This window comes from Saimiri boliviensis, chromosome 6 (assembly GCF_048565385.1).
Source record: "Saimiri boliviensis isolate mSaiBol1 chromosome 6, mSaiBol1.pri, whole genome shotgun sequence".
In the NCBI taxonomy this organism is placed as follows: Eukaryota; Metazoa; Chordata; class Mammalia; order Primates; family Cebidae; genus Saimiri; species Saimiri boliviensis.
In genome coordinates this window covers 87,546,027-87,561,509 of record NC_133454.1, presented here as the reverse complement: position 1 = coordinate 87,561,509, position 15,483 = coordinate 87,546,027, and the positions used below count along the sequence as shown (strand labels likewise).

Below are 15,483 nucleotides of genomic sequence, written 5' to 3'. Positions count from 1 at the left end.
TAAGACAATATAGGCTGGCCTGCTAGAGACCTCTTTGTGAGTGTGTGTGATCTGTCTCACTGCCAGAGCTCATTGGGCTTGTTTAATAATTAAAGGCCAGTGTTAAGCATTTCACAGTTTTGTCCTTCATGGACAGAAGTGGTTTTCTGTGTGTAAAGTGATATGCTGTGTTCTCCAAGGACACTGTTTCCTGAAGTGCAGCTGACTCAGCATGTTCAAACATTGCCATTGGGTAGCTTAGATTTCGTCAAGTTTTCTTTTAAAGAGAAATCTCTCCCATCTCAGCTTTGAGACAAGTCCATGAGGCTTGGTGGTGGCTGGGAATTTGCACTAGGGAAAGTGGGCTCTAAGGCAAGCTCAGCCACTTCCCATTGTGCTGAGGAGCCAGTGCATTTAGTCACTTTAACAAAAAAAGAGGAGCCATTGCAAGTCTCATTATCATCTGTTCCCCCTGTGTTGGTCATTCGAGGCTGGTTCTAATTACAGTATCCCCAATTCTTGTGTTCTTTCTTGCTTCCAGACCTTTGCGTGTGTTGTTCTCGCTGTCTTTCACCTTCCCCCACACTTTACTGGCCTCATCTTGCCCTGTCTAATTCATTTCAGGCCTTGCTCTCCCGGGGGTAAGGACTCTTTCTCTGCACCCTCGTAGCCCTTTTTGCTTATGTCCCTCTTAGCACTCATTCCCTTTTGTGGGAGTTATCTGTTTACTTGCCTTTCCCTGGCAGACTGAGAGCTCTTTGGGAATTATAGAATCATGGAATGTATGAACAATGAACAAATTGAGGTAGTTTGTAAATTCTGCTGCTGAGAAAATAATAATAATTTTTAAGGAAGAAAATCAGCCTTTACTGAGGACCTATTATGTCTTAGGCACTGGACTAGATATTTTTTTATGCAATCTCATTTAATTTTCACAATGGCCTTGGATTGTGAATGTTAGAGGTTATACAAAGAAGCCAGTCTTCCTTCAGTCTTTCATTATCATCCTTCTGTTTTTGGACTGACTCATCATAAATGATCTGCTTTATAATTTAATAATGAGTACTTTTAAAACTTAAAAAATTGCTTTCTTTTAATTTTGCAGTTTCACAGTTTAGCATTGAGTATAATAATGTATCAGATGACTGTCAAAATGCAGAACCAACTCTTTTGCTGGAAATAATTACACTTTGCCAAACCCGTTTATTTTGAGCAGCTCCAGCGTGATAATGTACTGAACTGTAAATGTGAGTCTTGTGATGTATGGATTATGTGGGGGGATCAGAGTGGCAATTAAACCAAGTGCAGATCCACTGGATGGGTGGTAAAAAGGGAAATAGAACATGTCCCTTTGTTAAATATATTCCCCTGAAGATAAGTTTGTAATTTGACAATCTAGGCAGCTGGAAAAATTAGGAGCTGCTTCACTGGAGAAGCTGGCCTGATTCTTCAAACTTGCGCTTAGAAAATGAAACCATTGGTTCTCTTGGTGAGTCTCTGGTCAGATTGCTTGTTTCTCAGGCTGCAGGCAGTTCAGGATCTGTATGCATAGACTTGCTCCCTGCCAGGCCAAGTCCCCTGTCTTGTGGGAATGGTTGCTGTTGGCTCTAATCTCATACCATTAACTTCTCACATAGGCCACTGTAGCCTTAAATTAGGCCTGTCTAAAGGGAAACTTAGCCTGGTAGAGTGGCAGTGGGAGTTGGACAGATCTGTGTCTGAATTAGGTTCCTAAAACTGATTGACAGCTGTGTTGTTTAGGGAAAGCTGCATTCCTCCTCTGAGCCTCAGTTTTCTCATCTATAAAATGGAGATAGTTCATTGAATTTATTGAGCACAGTTATAAGCCAGCCACTTACAAGGCATTTGTGGAATAGACAGAAATCCTTATCTTTATGGAATTTATATTTTAGTGAGGAGAGACAGACATTAAACCTATAAATAAGAAAATCAAATACCATGTTAGAAGATAATAAATATAATCAAAAGAAGAAAAAAGAGTGAGAGCAGGATAAGGGATTTTGAAAATTGTGGGGGAGGTGTGAGTTGCAGTTTTTATTTTTATTTTTAAGACGGAGCTTCACTCTTGTTACCCAGGCTGGAGTGCAACGGTTCAATCTCGGCTCACTGCAACCTCCACACCACCCCCTGCCCCCCAGCCCCAGTTCAAGTGATTCTCTTGCCTTAGCCTCCCGGGTTGCGGTTTTAAATAGGCCTGATGGAAATCATGACATGGAGTTGGTGAGGGACTTAGCCATGCAGATATCTGGGGAAGCATGTCCCAATGCAAAGGCACTGAAGTGGGAGCAGGCTTGGTATATTCAGGCGATAGCAAGGAAGCTGGCATGACTCAAGTGGAGTGATTATGGAGGAGAATAAGAGAGGATGAGGTCGGAGAGATAATACCCTCAGGGTTGTGAGGATTTAATAAGTGATATTTAATATGCACCTTACTCTTCCATTTGACTATCCATTTTTATAATGGCACTGTCACCCAGACTCCAAACTTTAGTGAGACTTTGATGTCTTCCTTTTCTGTTCACATTGCCAGTCACTTGCTGTGCCCCTTTTTCCTCAGTCCCGTTGCCCTTAATCTAGTTGTTTCCAGACTCTTCCCTGTCTAATCACAGTGGCCTCCTAGCCATTAGATCTGCTGCTTCCAGTCTCTCCATGTCCATCCCTCCCCTTACCCTTTCCTTTTCAGGCCATGATGAAGTATTGAGCCTTCTCTCTCCTGCTTGTAACCTCTCAGCTGCTCATTAGTGTACTCATTTATTCATTCCTTTGTTTGTACATTCAGCATCTTTTGAACATTTGCTAATGCTCAAAGTCATTTGAATTCAGTCTAACGGAGGAAGCAGACTTGAAATAATTATAATACCAATTCAGAAATGTTTGTTTTTACCCTAGTTTGTTGCAAAAAGGATTTGGGGTTCAATGATTTGTTATGTAATATGATGAGTAATATGCAGCAGCTCTCTATATATGTACAAAGTTCTCCTCTCTCAACCTAGCATTGAGTCTTCCCTGCTGAGGCACAGTCCTGCCTTTCTAGTTTCATCTCCCGAATTCAAGTTAAGTGAACCTTTTGCTTCACGTAAGAGGATAACCCACAGTTCTGTAACATGACTTCTCTTTCACACATTTTTACCTTTGCTCACATTCTTCCCTTTGCCAGAAGTGCTTTTTGCCTAATCCATGTTCTGCTTCTTTTTCCAGACTAGTTTTAGATGACACCTCCTTGGGAAGTCTTCCCTGATGTCCAGGTCCTAATTGGTCACTTCCTTCTGTGAACTTCCATAGTAGCTTTTTGTCAGTTACCACTTCCTACTTTGGATATGGTGTGGGGGGGCGGGGGCTGACTGTTCCTGCTTTATTTCCCTTACTGGTTATGAATTCCTTGAGTCATGGACCATTTTCACCTACAGCACCTGGCACAGCACCTTTTCCATAGGAGGCTCTCAGTAAATCTTTGAATGAGGGAATGAATGGATGTTTCCCAGCCCATAACATCTGGGGAGGGATTTGCCTTGGAGGTGCTTTTTCTTATGTTGATATAAATGAAGTGCTAACAAGTTCCTGGAGCCCAGATGTATTGACCCTGCAGGGAGCTCCTACCGTCTGGTACTGTAATTCCGAATGCATTTTCTTGTAGAAGCCATGATGTAAATAGTTTCTACAAGTAGTTCTCTCACTAGTTCCAAACATTTGACTTAGAAACATACTTTTGGAGTCTTGCTTATTCATAAGTTGAGGACTGCCTTTGTTTTGAAGTGCTCCACTTGTACCAGCAGGCAGGTGGTGTCTGCTTCCCTATACCCACAGGCACAATGAAGTGGAGAAAGGAATACAGACTTTGGGTCATACAGAGATGGTCAGCCTTACCACTTGAGCAAGTTACTTTATTGATTTCAGGCTCAATTTTCTAATCTGTAAAACAGGAATAAAAATATCTACCGCAAGCATAATGAGGATGAACAAGGTAATCTGTGTAAAGGACAGTGCCTAGTAACTACTTATAAACCCCATTTAATAATCAAAACAATGGTAAATTTAGTTTCTTTTGTCTCTCTGAAGTTCCTGTAGACTAGGATAGTGCTTCTCAAATGATACAGTGCATATGAATCACCTGGGGATTTTATTCAAATGCAGAATCTGATTTAGTTAGTCTGGGTTGGGACCTGAGATTCTGCATTTCCAGCACTCCTATGCTGCTGATATAGGGATGATACGTTGAATTGCAAGGTGTTTGGGTGATGGTTCTCAAATTATAGCCTGCTTCTGAATCACCTGGAAAGCTTGCTGAAATAAATTTCTGGGCTCCACCTCTAATGATATACTCATTCAGTAGGTATGGAGTGGGGCTTGAGAATTTGTACTTCTTATTCATTCATTCATTCATTTTTATTTCCATAGGTTTTTGGGGAACAGGTGATATTTGGTTACACGAATAAGTGCTTTAGTGTTGATTTGTGAGACCCATCACCCAAGCAGTATTCATTGAATCCGATTTGTAGTCTTTTATCCCTCACCCACTTCCCCCACTTTTCCCGAGTCCTTGAAGTCTATTGTGCCATTCTTATGCCTTTGCATCCTCACAGTTTAGCTTCTACTTATGATTGAGAACATACAATATTTGGTTTTCCGTTCCTGAGTTACTTCACTTAGAATAATAGTCTCCAATCCCATTCAGGTTGCTGCAAATGCCATTAATTCATCCTTTTTATGGCTGGATAGCATTTCATTATATATCTATGTACCACAGTTTCTTTATCCACTTGTTGATTGATGGGTGTTTAGGTTGGTTCCACATTTTTGCAATTGCGAATTGTGCTGCCATAAACATGCGTGTGCAAATATCTTTTTTGTATAATGACTTCTTTTTCTCTGGGCAGATACCCAGTAGTAGAAATGCTAGATTAAATGGTAGTTCTACTTTTAGTTCTTTAAGGAATCTCCACACTGTTTCCTACAGTGGTTGTACTGGTTTACATTCCCACCAGCAGTGTAGAAGTCCTCCCTGTTCACTGCATCCACGTTCTAATAATATTCCCTGATGATGCTGATGCTACTGATTTAGGGACCACACTTTGAGAACTGTTGTGCTAGGGGGATAACAGGGATGAAGTTAATAAGAAAAACAGGTAAATGATAGTAATTGTTCCACTCCAGGATATTTGAACTCTCTGCTTTTAAACTTGTACATGTCCCTAGAGTAACTATTATCTGACCAGCCTTGGAATGTCTTATTAACAATTAAATAACAACAACTACTAACAATTACTGAATATTTATTATGTGCCAGGTATTGTGCTAACAGCTTTATATAGTTTGACTTAATTCTGATAATAATCCCATGAAGTGGATACTATGGTTTTGTAGCTTGGTGTTTCCTCTGCTAACCGGTTCATAAGAATCACCTGGTGTGCTTGCTAAAAGTACAGATTTCCACCATCTCTACTTTGATTATAATCTGGTAGGACTCAGTGCCTCCAGGTAATCTGTAAGCTCCGTTAAAGCTAGAAATCTCTCCTGCAGTTAATTAGCTGCTCTGCTTCTCTTTTGTCTGTGCCCAACACAAAATGCCAATTTTTAAGAAATAATAATAATAATAATATATTTGACACTGAAAGTTGCACTCAACCAAACTTTCCTTTGATGATTCAGAAAGCCCTTTAGGATTTCCAAATGCCTAGAGTCCTCATTTTGAACATTCCTGGACTGTAGAGGTTCAGAATGGCCAGGTAATAGAGTGTTGTATTTACTACAAAGCCAGGGAAACCCATGCCAACTGTATAACTTTTGGCTTTCTTGAGCATTCTGTTTGGAATGTTATTCTAGGAAATTGGTTTTCATTGCATCCAGATGGATGCTGTAATTCCACAGAATTTTAAGAAAAATGGGGGGACAAAAAAATTTTACTTGCTTGTCTTCAGGCCACAGTTTGTTTGCCCACAGCAAGGCCAGTGTGGCCAATCACTGGCTTTCAGCCACACCCGTTACTATGTCAGTGGTCTCTGCACCTGCTGCTGTGCCTCACCTGGCCAGAGCCTTCAGCTCCTCTCTGGTTTGCCAGCTACTGGCTTCTTTGCCTAGCCTTTTCCATGTAACCTGGTGTTGCCTTCCCATTATTTCATTGGAACTGTGGCTAAAAATGGAAAAGGGGAAAAGTTCATAGTTGTATTTGTAGCTGGAAATTCACCAGTCCCCTGCCTGCTCTAGGAGATCCTGTCTGCATGCCTTACTGTGGGAGGTGGAGTTGGGCAGTGAGGTGTCGTGAGGGTGAGGTTGTCTGTTAAATGTACCATCCTTGAGTCATCAGCAAAGACTGTTAAAAGAACAAAGAAAATGGAGGTTTTCTTTCATTTTGCTGGTGCTAATCTGAGTTATTTCTTGGGCCAGTTGAGTTAATGATCCTCAGAATGGTTTTTTCTTGCTAATGGAAAAAGTATTTCAGTTTGATGGAATGAGCATTGGACCAAGAATCAGAAGAACTAGGGACTCAGATCATCTCTCCCTGTGATTTCTTCTGTGACCTTGGGCCAGTTAGGTGATCATCTCTGACAATAGCTTTATCTTTAAAATGAGGAGGTTGGACTCAGTAATCTCAGGATCAGCTTGATATTCTGTAATCTTGTGATGGCCTAGTCACAGAAAATATGCCATCAAAATAATTTGTCCCCAAATTCAGTCAAGTTTCCCCACTCAGCCAATATATATTGAGCATCTGGTATATTTCAGGTACTACCCTGGGCATTATGGGGGATACAGCATTTAATAAGGCACATTGATCATTTACTCATTCATTCATTCATTCATACAACAAGCATGTACTTATTGAGCACCTATTTATGCAAGCATTATGCAAAAAGCTATGAGAGTTATAAAAATGAATTAGACACAGGTTTTGTTGTCAGTCAATATGCTGTCTAAAAGGGATGTCAGATTGCAATAAGGAAAGCTTTTCTAAACCATGTTCTCTAAGAGAGGACCTCTTCTTTTATTCTCCATTCCTTTCCTGCTTTTAATGGCACTTATCATCTGACCTTAGTTTATCTGTTTAGTATCTGTTTCCCCATCAGAATTTAATTTCCATGAAAGCAAGGCCCTTTGTGTTGATTACTATTATATTACAGTGCCTAGAATAGTGCCTGACCAAAAAAACCCTCAATAAAATTCTTTAAAAATAGAATATAAATGAAAGAAGTTAGAAACTATGTGTCATAAAAGATATTTAGATAAAATGTTATGGGAGCTTAGTGAGAGGAGAGAGCTCTTTTTAACGAGGACAATGTTTTATAACTCTGGTTGCATATTAAAAATACCTTGAGTTCCTCTCACTCTTTCTCCACAAATAAAAATAAAATAAAATAAAATAAGATAGTAAACTTAGCCGAGGGCAGTGGTATATGCCTGTAGTCCCAGCTACTCAGGCGGCTGATTTGGGCTTCATTCAGTCATGTAGTCAGTGAGAATTGTGAATGGTTACTAAACAAGTGGTGTGATCATAGCCTGGCTGGAGGATCATCTGAGCCCAGGATTTGGAGGCTGCAGTCAGCCTTGGATTATGCCACTGCATTCCAGCCTGGGTGCAGAGCAAGACCCCAACTGTAAAAAAAAAAATTAAAAAAATTAAACGTATTAGTTTCCAAGCCCTACCCCAAATTCATTAAATCATCATCTCTGAGGATCATGCTTAGGCATCAGTATTTTATAAGAGCTCCTCAGGTACTGATAATAAGTAGCTAAAATAGTGTAAACTAGAATAGTCAGGAAAACTTCATGGAGGAGGTAGCATTTGAGCTGGCTTGAAAATCCAGTAAGATTTGGATAAGAAGGAAGCATTCCAGATGGAGTGCACAGCATGAACAAAGTACAGAGGCAGGAATCACAGGCTCAGTTCAGGGATCAGCAAGTAGTTCATTTTGGCTGGAGCCTAAAGCACACAAAGAGAAATAATTAAAGCAATGTTGTAAAGGTCAACTGAGGCCAATTTGAGAAGGCCTTTGAATGCCAGGCTATAGGATTTGGGCTTCATTCAGTCATGTAGTCAGTGAGAATTGTGAATGGTTACTAAACAAGTGATGCAATCAGAGCCTTCCCTGGCTGCCCTTGGAGGATGGCTTGGAAGTAGGCAGTGAGATCAGTAAGGAGGCAGTTGCAGAAGTCCAAGTAAGGTGAGCTCTGCTGAGGGCTGCATCACTGGTATTGGAGAGAAGGGCTGCAGTAGAGTCTGTACAACCAGCTGCTTGAGGGCTGCCTACACTCCAGCCACAGGTCTCTTTTCTCTTGATGGAGTCACTGGCATTGCAGTGTCAGTGCCTTTTAATCAAGCCAGGGAGTCAGGCTGCACTGGCGTCCTGAGCCTAGCTTTTTCCCATGCATGACTGAGGAATAGATAGTGCAGCTAGACCTCCTGCCTGAAACAATAGGCCATTTTATCCAGAGAAGCATTTCTACAGGTGGAACTCAGGACTCTCCAAAGCTACCTCTGAGACAGGTTTCTATTATCTTACAGTAGCAGTATGTGTCTTCTCTAGCTAATTTCGGCACCACGAGTGAAGCCAGCTCTGCTAGTATCTGGAGCTGTTAATTTCTTAAGCTCTGGGTGTACCAACAGCATCCTGCCTCCAAAAAGACAGCTTTGAGCTAGGGCTGGGGTCAGGGGCCCAAGGGTGTATTTCTAGTAGCTTCATAACAGGATGCTCATTTACAAACAGCTGAAGTTTTTGGAGGCACAGGGCATCTGCATAGGCAAGCATACCATATGTGTGTGGGGCTGGAAGAAAGTGGGGCTGGCGGACGGGGGATGGTGATTGGGTCTAGTGTGCTGATACAGGCTTATGCAAAGAGGACTGCCTGCCCTTGGCCAGATGCTGCCGGTAGCCAGTGCATCCCCAGGGTCATATACTACCCAAAAGAACAGGCAAGCAAGAGTTGCTAGTGCAGATATATTTTCCTTCCCTCCGTCTGTTTAGCCAGGGCTGACCTTACTCAGTCATTTGTTTCAGAATGTTAGTCCCTGAGATGGGCACAGATTTTACAGTTTGTAAGGACCTTTTGCACCCATTATCTCATTGGAATTTCACAGCAGTCCTAGGAATTAAGTAAGATAAGAGTTATTGCTCCATTTTACTGATGAGAAAACTGGGGCTAGGATAGGGTAAAGTAGCTTATTCTACAGTTGTGTCGATGTAAAATATGAAGGCCGTGACTTGATGAAGCAGGAGCCAGCCACGTGTCAGGGCTGCCTTAGGTAGAATGTATACACATTGCAGTAGAAGTAGTAGTTAATGCTTTGGCTCCTTTGTAATCTAGCTGGGTGATTCTGTGCAAGTCCTTTATTATGCGTCTCACTTTTGTCAGCTATAAGATGGGAATATAGCATCTACTTAATAGGATTATTTGAAGATTAAAATGATCATTCATTATGAAAGTGTTTAGTACAATGTCTGGCATACATTAGATGTTGAGTTAGTTCCTTGGTTTTTAAACTTTTTATCTTGAAATATAGATTCAGAGGAAAATTGATACAAAGGATCTTATATACCCTTCACCCAGCTTCCTTCAATAATAGAGTCTTATGTAACTATAATATCATATCAAAATCAGGAAATGGGCATTGGTACAATACCTCTTGTTAACTAGACCACAAACGGTATTCACATTCCCTGTGTTTTTTTTTTTTTTTTTTTAAAGAAAAATTGTAACTTCTCTGAGGTTTTTTTTTCTGGTTCTGAAATGTTATATACAGTGTCATCATTATCCTTGACTTTTCTCTGGCATCGAACTTTTTAGAAACTTTGATCTCCCTTGGTTTTCATAACACTGTGTATTTCTCATTGTTATCCCACTGTCTCCTTCACTGTCTTCTCTTCTTGTCTTCTATAGTGTATGTCTCCCAGATTCAGTTCTTTGCCCCTGCTCTTCTGTTTGTTTTTGTTTCTCTTCCTTCTTAGATAGAGTCTTACTTTTATCTTTGTTCTGGAATCAGTATTCCCACCTCCACTTAACAGGCCCCTCTCTAGTTCCCTGTTTTTGACTATTTGCTGAATATAAGCTCAAACTTATCATATCCAAAAAGAAATTTGTCATTTTTAAACTCCAAACTGATACCCAGCTACCTTCACTTGACTTCCCTGTTTCCATTAATGAGTTGTCATTCAAAAACTGCTCAGGGGTGTATGAGGGGACTTTTGGTGATAGATATGCTCATGATCTTGATTGTGGTAAAGATTTTACTAGTGTAGGATGGATATGATGGCTAATGCCTATAATCCCAGCACTTTGGGAGGCTGAGATGAGGCAGATCACTGGAGCCCAGGAGTTTGAGACCAGCCTGGGCAACATGATGAAATCCCATCTTTACAAAAAATAGAAAAATTAGTCAGGTGTGGTGATGCACACCTGTAGTCCTACCTACTGGGGAGCCTCAGGTGGGAGGATCACTTGAGCCTGGGAGGCAGAGGTTGCAGTGAACCATTGTGCCACTGCACTCTAGTCTGGGCAACAGAGATCCTGTTTCAAAAAAACCTGTGACAGAGAGAGACTGTCTCAAAAAAAAATTGCTAGTATATACATATGTCAAAACCTATAAAATTTTGCACATTAAATATCTATCTATGTATATATATTTATATATAAATTATACTTCAATAAAACTTAAAAAACAAAAAAACTGCCCAGAGCCAGGCTTGAATCCTGGCCCTATCACTCAGGCAAGTTACTCACCTTCCCTCTGCCTCATTTTTCTCATTTGTAAAATGAGGATTATAATGGTAATTTACCATATTGGATTGTGGGAAATATTGAGTAGGTAAAGTGCTTAAAACCTAGGTAAAGTTCCTGGTACATATTAAGCTCTTCAAAAGTGTTTGTTGCTGTTCCTCTCTTATTCATCTCATGTGCGCCATGTCTGGCACAGAATAGGTGTTTGATAATTGTTTATTGAATGAATGTTGCCACAGTCTTGAAGTACTATTTTCCCTCCCTGACTTTTATTTAAATATTGCTTCTTCTGTAAGGTCCAGCTTAGGTTCTACTCGGTCTGTGAGGTCTTGTCCGCCCACCTGAGCCATGAGGCCCTCCTGGCCTCCTCTCCTCCCAGCACTGATGTTTTGTATTAGTGTATTTGTTTCTGATTCACAGCCAGATTTTTGGTCTTGTCTTTCTTTTTTTTTTTTTTTTAAGTGGCTTTCTGTATATATATCTTTCTTCTTCATCTACATTGGACATCTTCTGAGGGCACATGTAATTTCCGATTTTTTTTTTCTATATCCTCTTTGCGTATGCTAGGCATATAGTTGGTTTTCAGTAAAAGTAGGGTGAATGGTGTATGATTTGCAAAATATTAGGGAGACTTCAGACAAACAGAAAAATTCCCATGATTTAGCTTATTAAAACCAACCCACAACAGGACAGGCATGGTGGCTCATGCTTATAATCCCAGCTCTTTGGGAGACTAAAATGAGAAGATTGCTTGAGGCCAGGAGTTTGAGACCAGCCTCAGCAACATAACAAGACCCCATCTCTCTCTCTCTATTTTTTTAAAATTAGCTGGGCATGGTGGCATATGCCTGTCATCCTACCTACTCAGGAGTTTGAGACAGGAGGACTCTTGAGCCCAAGAGTTTGAGGTTACAGTGAGCTATGAGTTCCACGCTGTATTCTAACCTGGGTGGCACCGTGAGACCCTATCTCTAAGCAAACCAACCAACACAGAACTTACAAGATTTAGCCTTGGAGGGAAATTTTCTGTGTGTGTGTGTGTATGTGTGTGTAGGTGGCAAAATGGTCCCAAATCTGTTCCTCTGAATTCACCTCCCCTTTTGGATCTTACGAGAGCTGTAGGCTTCCTTTAACCCCTTGACTCAAATTTGGACCCTGACCTTACTGTGACTCCCCTGAGCACAGCTGAGGCAGGCTGGCAGTGCTCTGATTTGTCTGAATGATAGTGCGTGAGAGATAGGGAACTAGACAAAGAGTGGAGAAACATGAAGCATCTGGCTCACCTAGTCTAGGACGCTCAGTCTCTGGCCCTAAGGGGTGGATGCAACTCCCCTGACTCTGGCCTGGTCCTCTGCTTTCCATCTGCAGCCCCTTGCCTATGTAAGAGGTCTAATCTGAAAACTTAACCCCAGGAGCTCCTTTTTAGATATTTGACATTTTAATGTCTAAGCCTGGAGAACCTGATTTCTATTTCTCTGAATATGTATTTCCTTTATTGAGTTTGAAAAACATATCCAGGATGATAACTGTTCAGGTGACACTTCTGCCACTCCACTCTGCACAGATGTAGTTCTGGTTTGTCCTTTATTTGACTCTAATAGCATGATGGTACCTTAGCTATATCATCAAGAAGACATCTATATTCTGATATTTACACAAAATAACACATTATTCTGTGCTATCTCAGCTGGGCCCTGATCCTGCTTACAAGTTCATCATTATTAGTACCATTCCTTTGGGTTAAGCATTGCCCTTTCTAGCAGAATCTCCCATTGGGAATGGTAACATATCAGGTTCCTCATTCCTTGGAGTATATTCCTTTATCAACATGCATTCTTTCTCTTCATAGAGAATCTGGAACAATTTATAAGCTCTGGATTCCTTCAAACAGAAGAGACAGCTTCTGGCCGCCAACATCATAATAGTAATTGTCAATTACTTGTTCCTTTCGTTTACAAAGTATAGTATGGCTCATGTGTTTCTTTAAATAGTTCTGTGAAATAGGTACTAGATTCACATTTTGCCAGTGAAGAATCTAAGATTCCTAGGAAAACAAAGACTTGACTTGTCCAAGGTCACAGAGGTAGTGAGTGGCAGAGCTACCTAACTCCAAACCCTGTCCTCTTTGCATTGTAACTCCTGGCTCCTTCTACCAGCATATTCCCTTTGATCTACCCAGGCTTATTCTGGTTTTAGCCCCATTTTTTTTCTGTGATTCCAGGCTAAACTATTTATTAATTTCTCTGCTGCTTTTATACCTTTTTATTCTTGTGAGAGTTCCACAGATCCCAGTAAGAAGAAGTTTTTCTTCTCAGGACCTGAGATTCCTCTGTGGCTTCTCATGCTGATGATGGAACCTTATCCATTTCCCTTAGCTAGAGCTCCTACTGGTTTCCGCTTTTATTTTTTCTACTGTCAGGTTTGTTCTTGGTCTGAACCTTAGACCATGCTTTCCCCCAGTCTGTCCCATATTTCTCGCCATTTTTCCTGTCAGTATTGCTTTGATAGATTAAGGCAGGTGTCCCCAAACTTCTTACACAGGGGGCCAGTTCACTGTCCCTCAGACCGTTGGAGCGCCGCCACATACTGTGCTCCTCTCACTGACCACCAATGAAAGAGGTGCACCTTCCTGAAGTGCGGTGGGGGGCCGGATAAATGGCCTCAGGGGGCCGCATGTGGCCTGCGGGCCGGGCCGTAGTTTGGGGACGCCTGGATTAAGGCTTCCCCCTCTATCAGGTAGGCTTGGTTTCCCACATGCATTTATTTATTTACTCATTCACTCATTCATCAACTCTTTCCTGAATACTGATGTCAAGCACTATATTTAGAGTTCCAAGATGTTAAAATATGGTTCAGGAGATCGGGGAATCAGGAGCCCTTTACAATTCAACATAGAAATGGTTGTGATGGCATAACATAAGATGTTTGTGGGAGCATAAGAAGAGGGATATGTCATCCATATTTGAAGACACTGGTCAGAGCAGTTTTCTCAGACCGGATCATGTCTGAACTAAGTCCTAAGGGATGAGCGGAAATTGTCTTAGTGAATGGTGATGGTGATGTTTGGGGGTGTTGTGGAGAGGGCAGAGTTTTAGGCAAAAAGAGCTGTTTATATGAAGAGCCAAAGCTGCACATTCAGGAAACTGCAAGCACTTCAGCATGACTGGAGCAGAGCCTGTAGGGATGGTGAGGTGAGGCAGAAGAGGCCGTCTAGAACCAGATTGTGTAGGACTCCTGTTTTGTTCTGAAGATGATGAGAGGACATTGAAACATCTGAAGTAGAAAAGTGGCTTGTTTAGAATTGTGTTTTTAAAAGATCATTGTGATGGCAAGGTGAAGGATAGACTGGAGAAAGAGAGATAAGAGGCAAGTCAGAAAACTGTAACAGTGATTGGGGACTAAGTTGAGGAGAATTTGAACTAAGGTTATGGCAGCAATAATGAAGAGAAGTAAATAGGTTCAGAATATCGGAGAGGTGGAATTTCTAGGACTAGTAGTGGATTAACTGTCCATGGAGTTGAGGATGCATGCTATTTTGTTTCACCCTTACGTTTGTCTGCCTTGCTGTCTCCTACACGCAGTTTCTTTTTGCTGTCTGAAGAGAAACCTGGGGTTTGTTTCCTGGTTAACTATCAATGTTCCTTTCCCTACCCCATCTTCCCTCTGAGATCCTTCTACTTGTGGCTGACTCCACCTTTATCATTTGTCTGACTAATGTCCGACCATTTTTTCAATTGGTACTTGGAAACCTGAGTGACTCCTTGGTATTTCTTTTGGTAACCCTCATTCCCCCTCTGCCTGGATAGTGCTTTCTTCCTCTAAGAGTGGGACTGGGGAGAAGTGAGGAAAAGGGCAGCCTTATTTGCTGAGCTATCTCAAAAGAAAGAAGAGGCAAATGTCTGTCTTGCATTTTTAGAATAGAAGATCTTTAAACACAGGGGAAGAACATATAACTAATTCTCATTGTGAGAAGAGAAAGCCCATTGTAGGCAGATTGAAATGCGTGACATTCAGAACTGTCCTCTCCATGGTAGTGCAACCAATTTCATCTTCTATAGAATAGAATAGAAGGAACTGTAACATTTATCCAGTTCATCACCCTCATTTAGAAGATGAAGACTTTGACATCTCTAGGGATTCTGTAGTTTGCTCAAGGTCATAATTAGCTAGCAGCAAAACTGGGACCAGAATGGCTACCTCTAGTTCAGTTCTTATTTCACTAGTTTGATAAAAGTACACTCTTTTTTTTTCATTTTTGGTCATAAGTTTGACAGTTTGACAGACTAGAGAATAAGAGACTCACAGGATGTTTTAATGACAGTCCAGTTTGATATTTCCTCCTTTCCCCAAGACACTGAAAATAGCTTGCCAAGGGTCACAGACTGGGTGAGAAGAAGGACCTGCAGACTTGTAGCCTAGTGCTCTTCCCAGCACAGTCCAAAGTCTCATCTAGGGCCCAAGACTTGGACAACTGTGGCTCCAAGGACACTGAGCAGAATCATTCTTTAAATATATTACAGCCATAGTCAATTTCATAAGATGGAAAGACATGATTTCTTTCTTTTTACCCTGAGTGTTTTTTTTTTTCTTATTTGATAGAAGTGTATGGCTGTGGAAATTACGTCAGTTTAATTAGGCTGCTTGACACAGTACTTTTCCACTGAATTTACTAGGAACTGTGAATTTGTTGTAACAAACTGCACTGCCGGCTGCAGTATCTGATTGGCATGCCAGGAGCATCACTAGCGAACAGCTAAATAGAGATTGGGGAGAAAA

The 15,483-nt window shown here is 41.1% G+C and overlaps 1 protein-coding gene across 14 annotated transcripts in view; it reads left to right on the top strand.

Moving 5' to 3' along the window:
- SERGEF (secretion regulating guanine nucleotide exchange factor) overlaps positions 1-15,483 on the top strand; it is a 232,384-nt gene that overhangs the window by 86,419 nt on the left and 130,482 nt on the right. The window contains exon 10 of one of the 14 annotated variants that reach the window (XM_074401194.1): positions 1-15,483. This exon is cut by the window's left edge and continues 14,734 nt beyond it. The exons of the other annotated variants lie outside the window; for them this stretch is intronic. The gene's annotated coding sequence lies outside the window, so the exon portion shown is untranslated. 14 annotated transcript variants of the gene reach the window in all.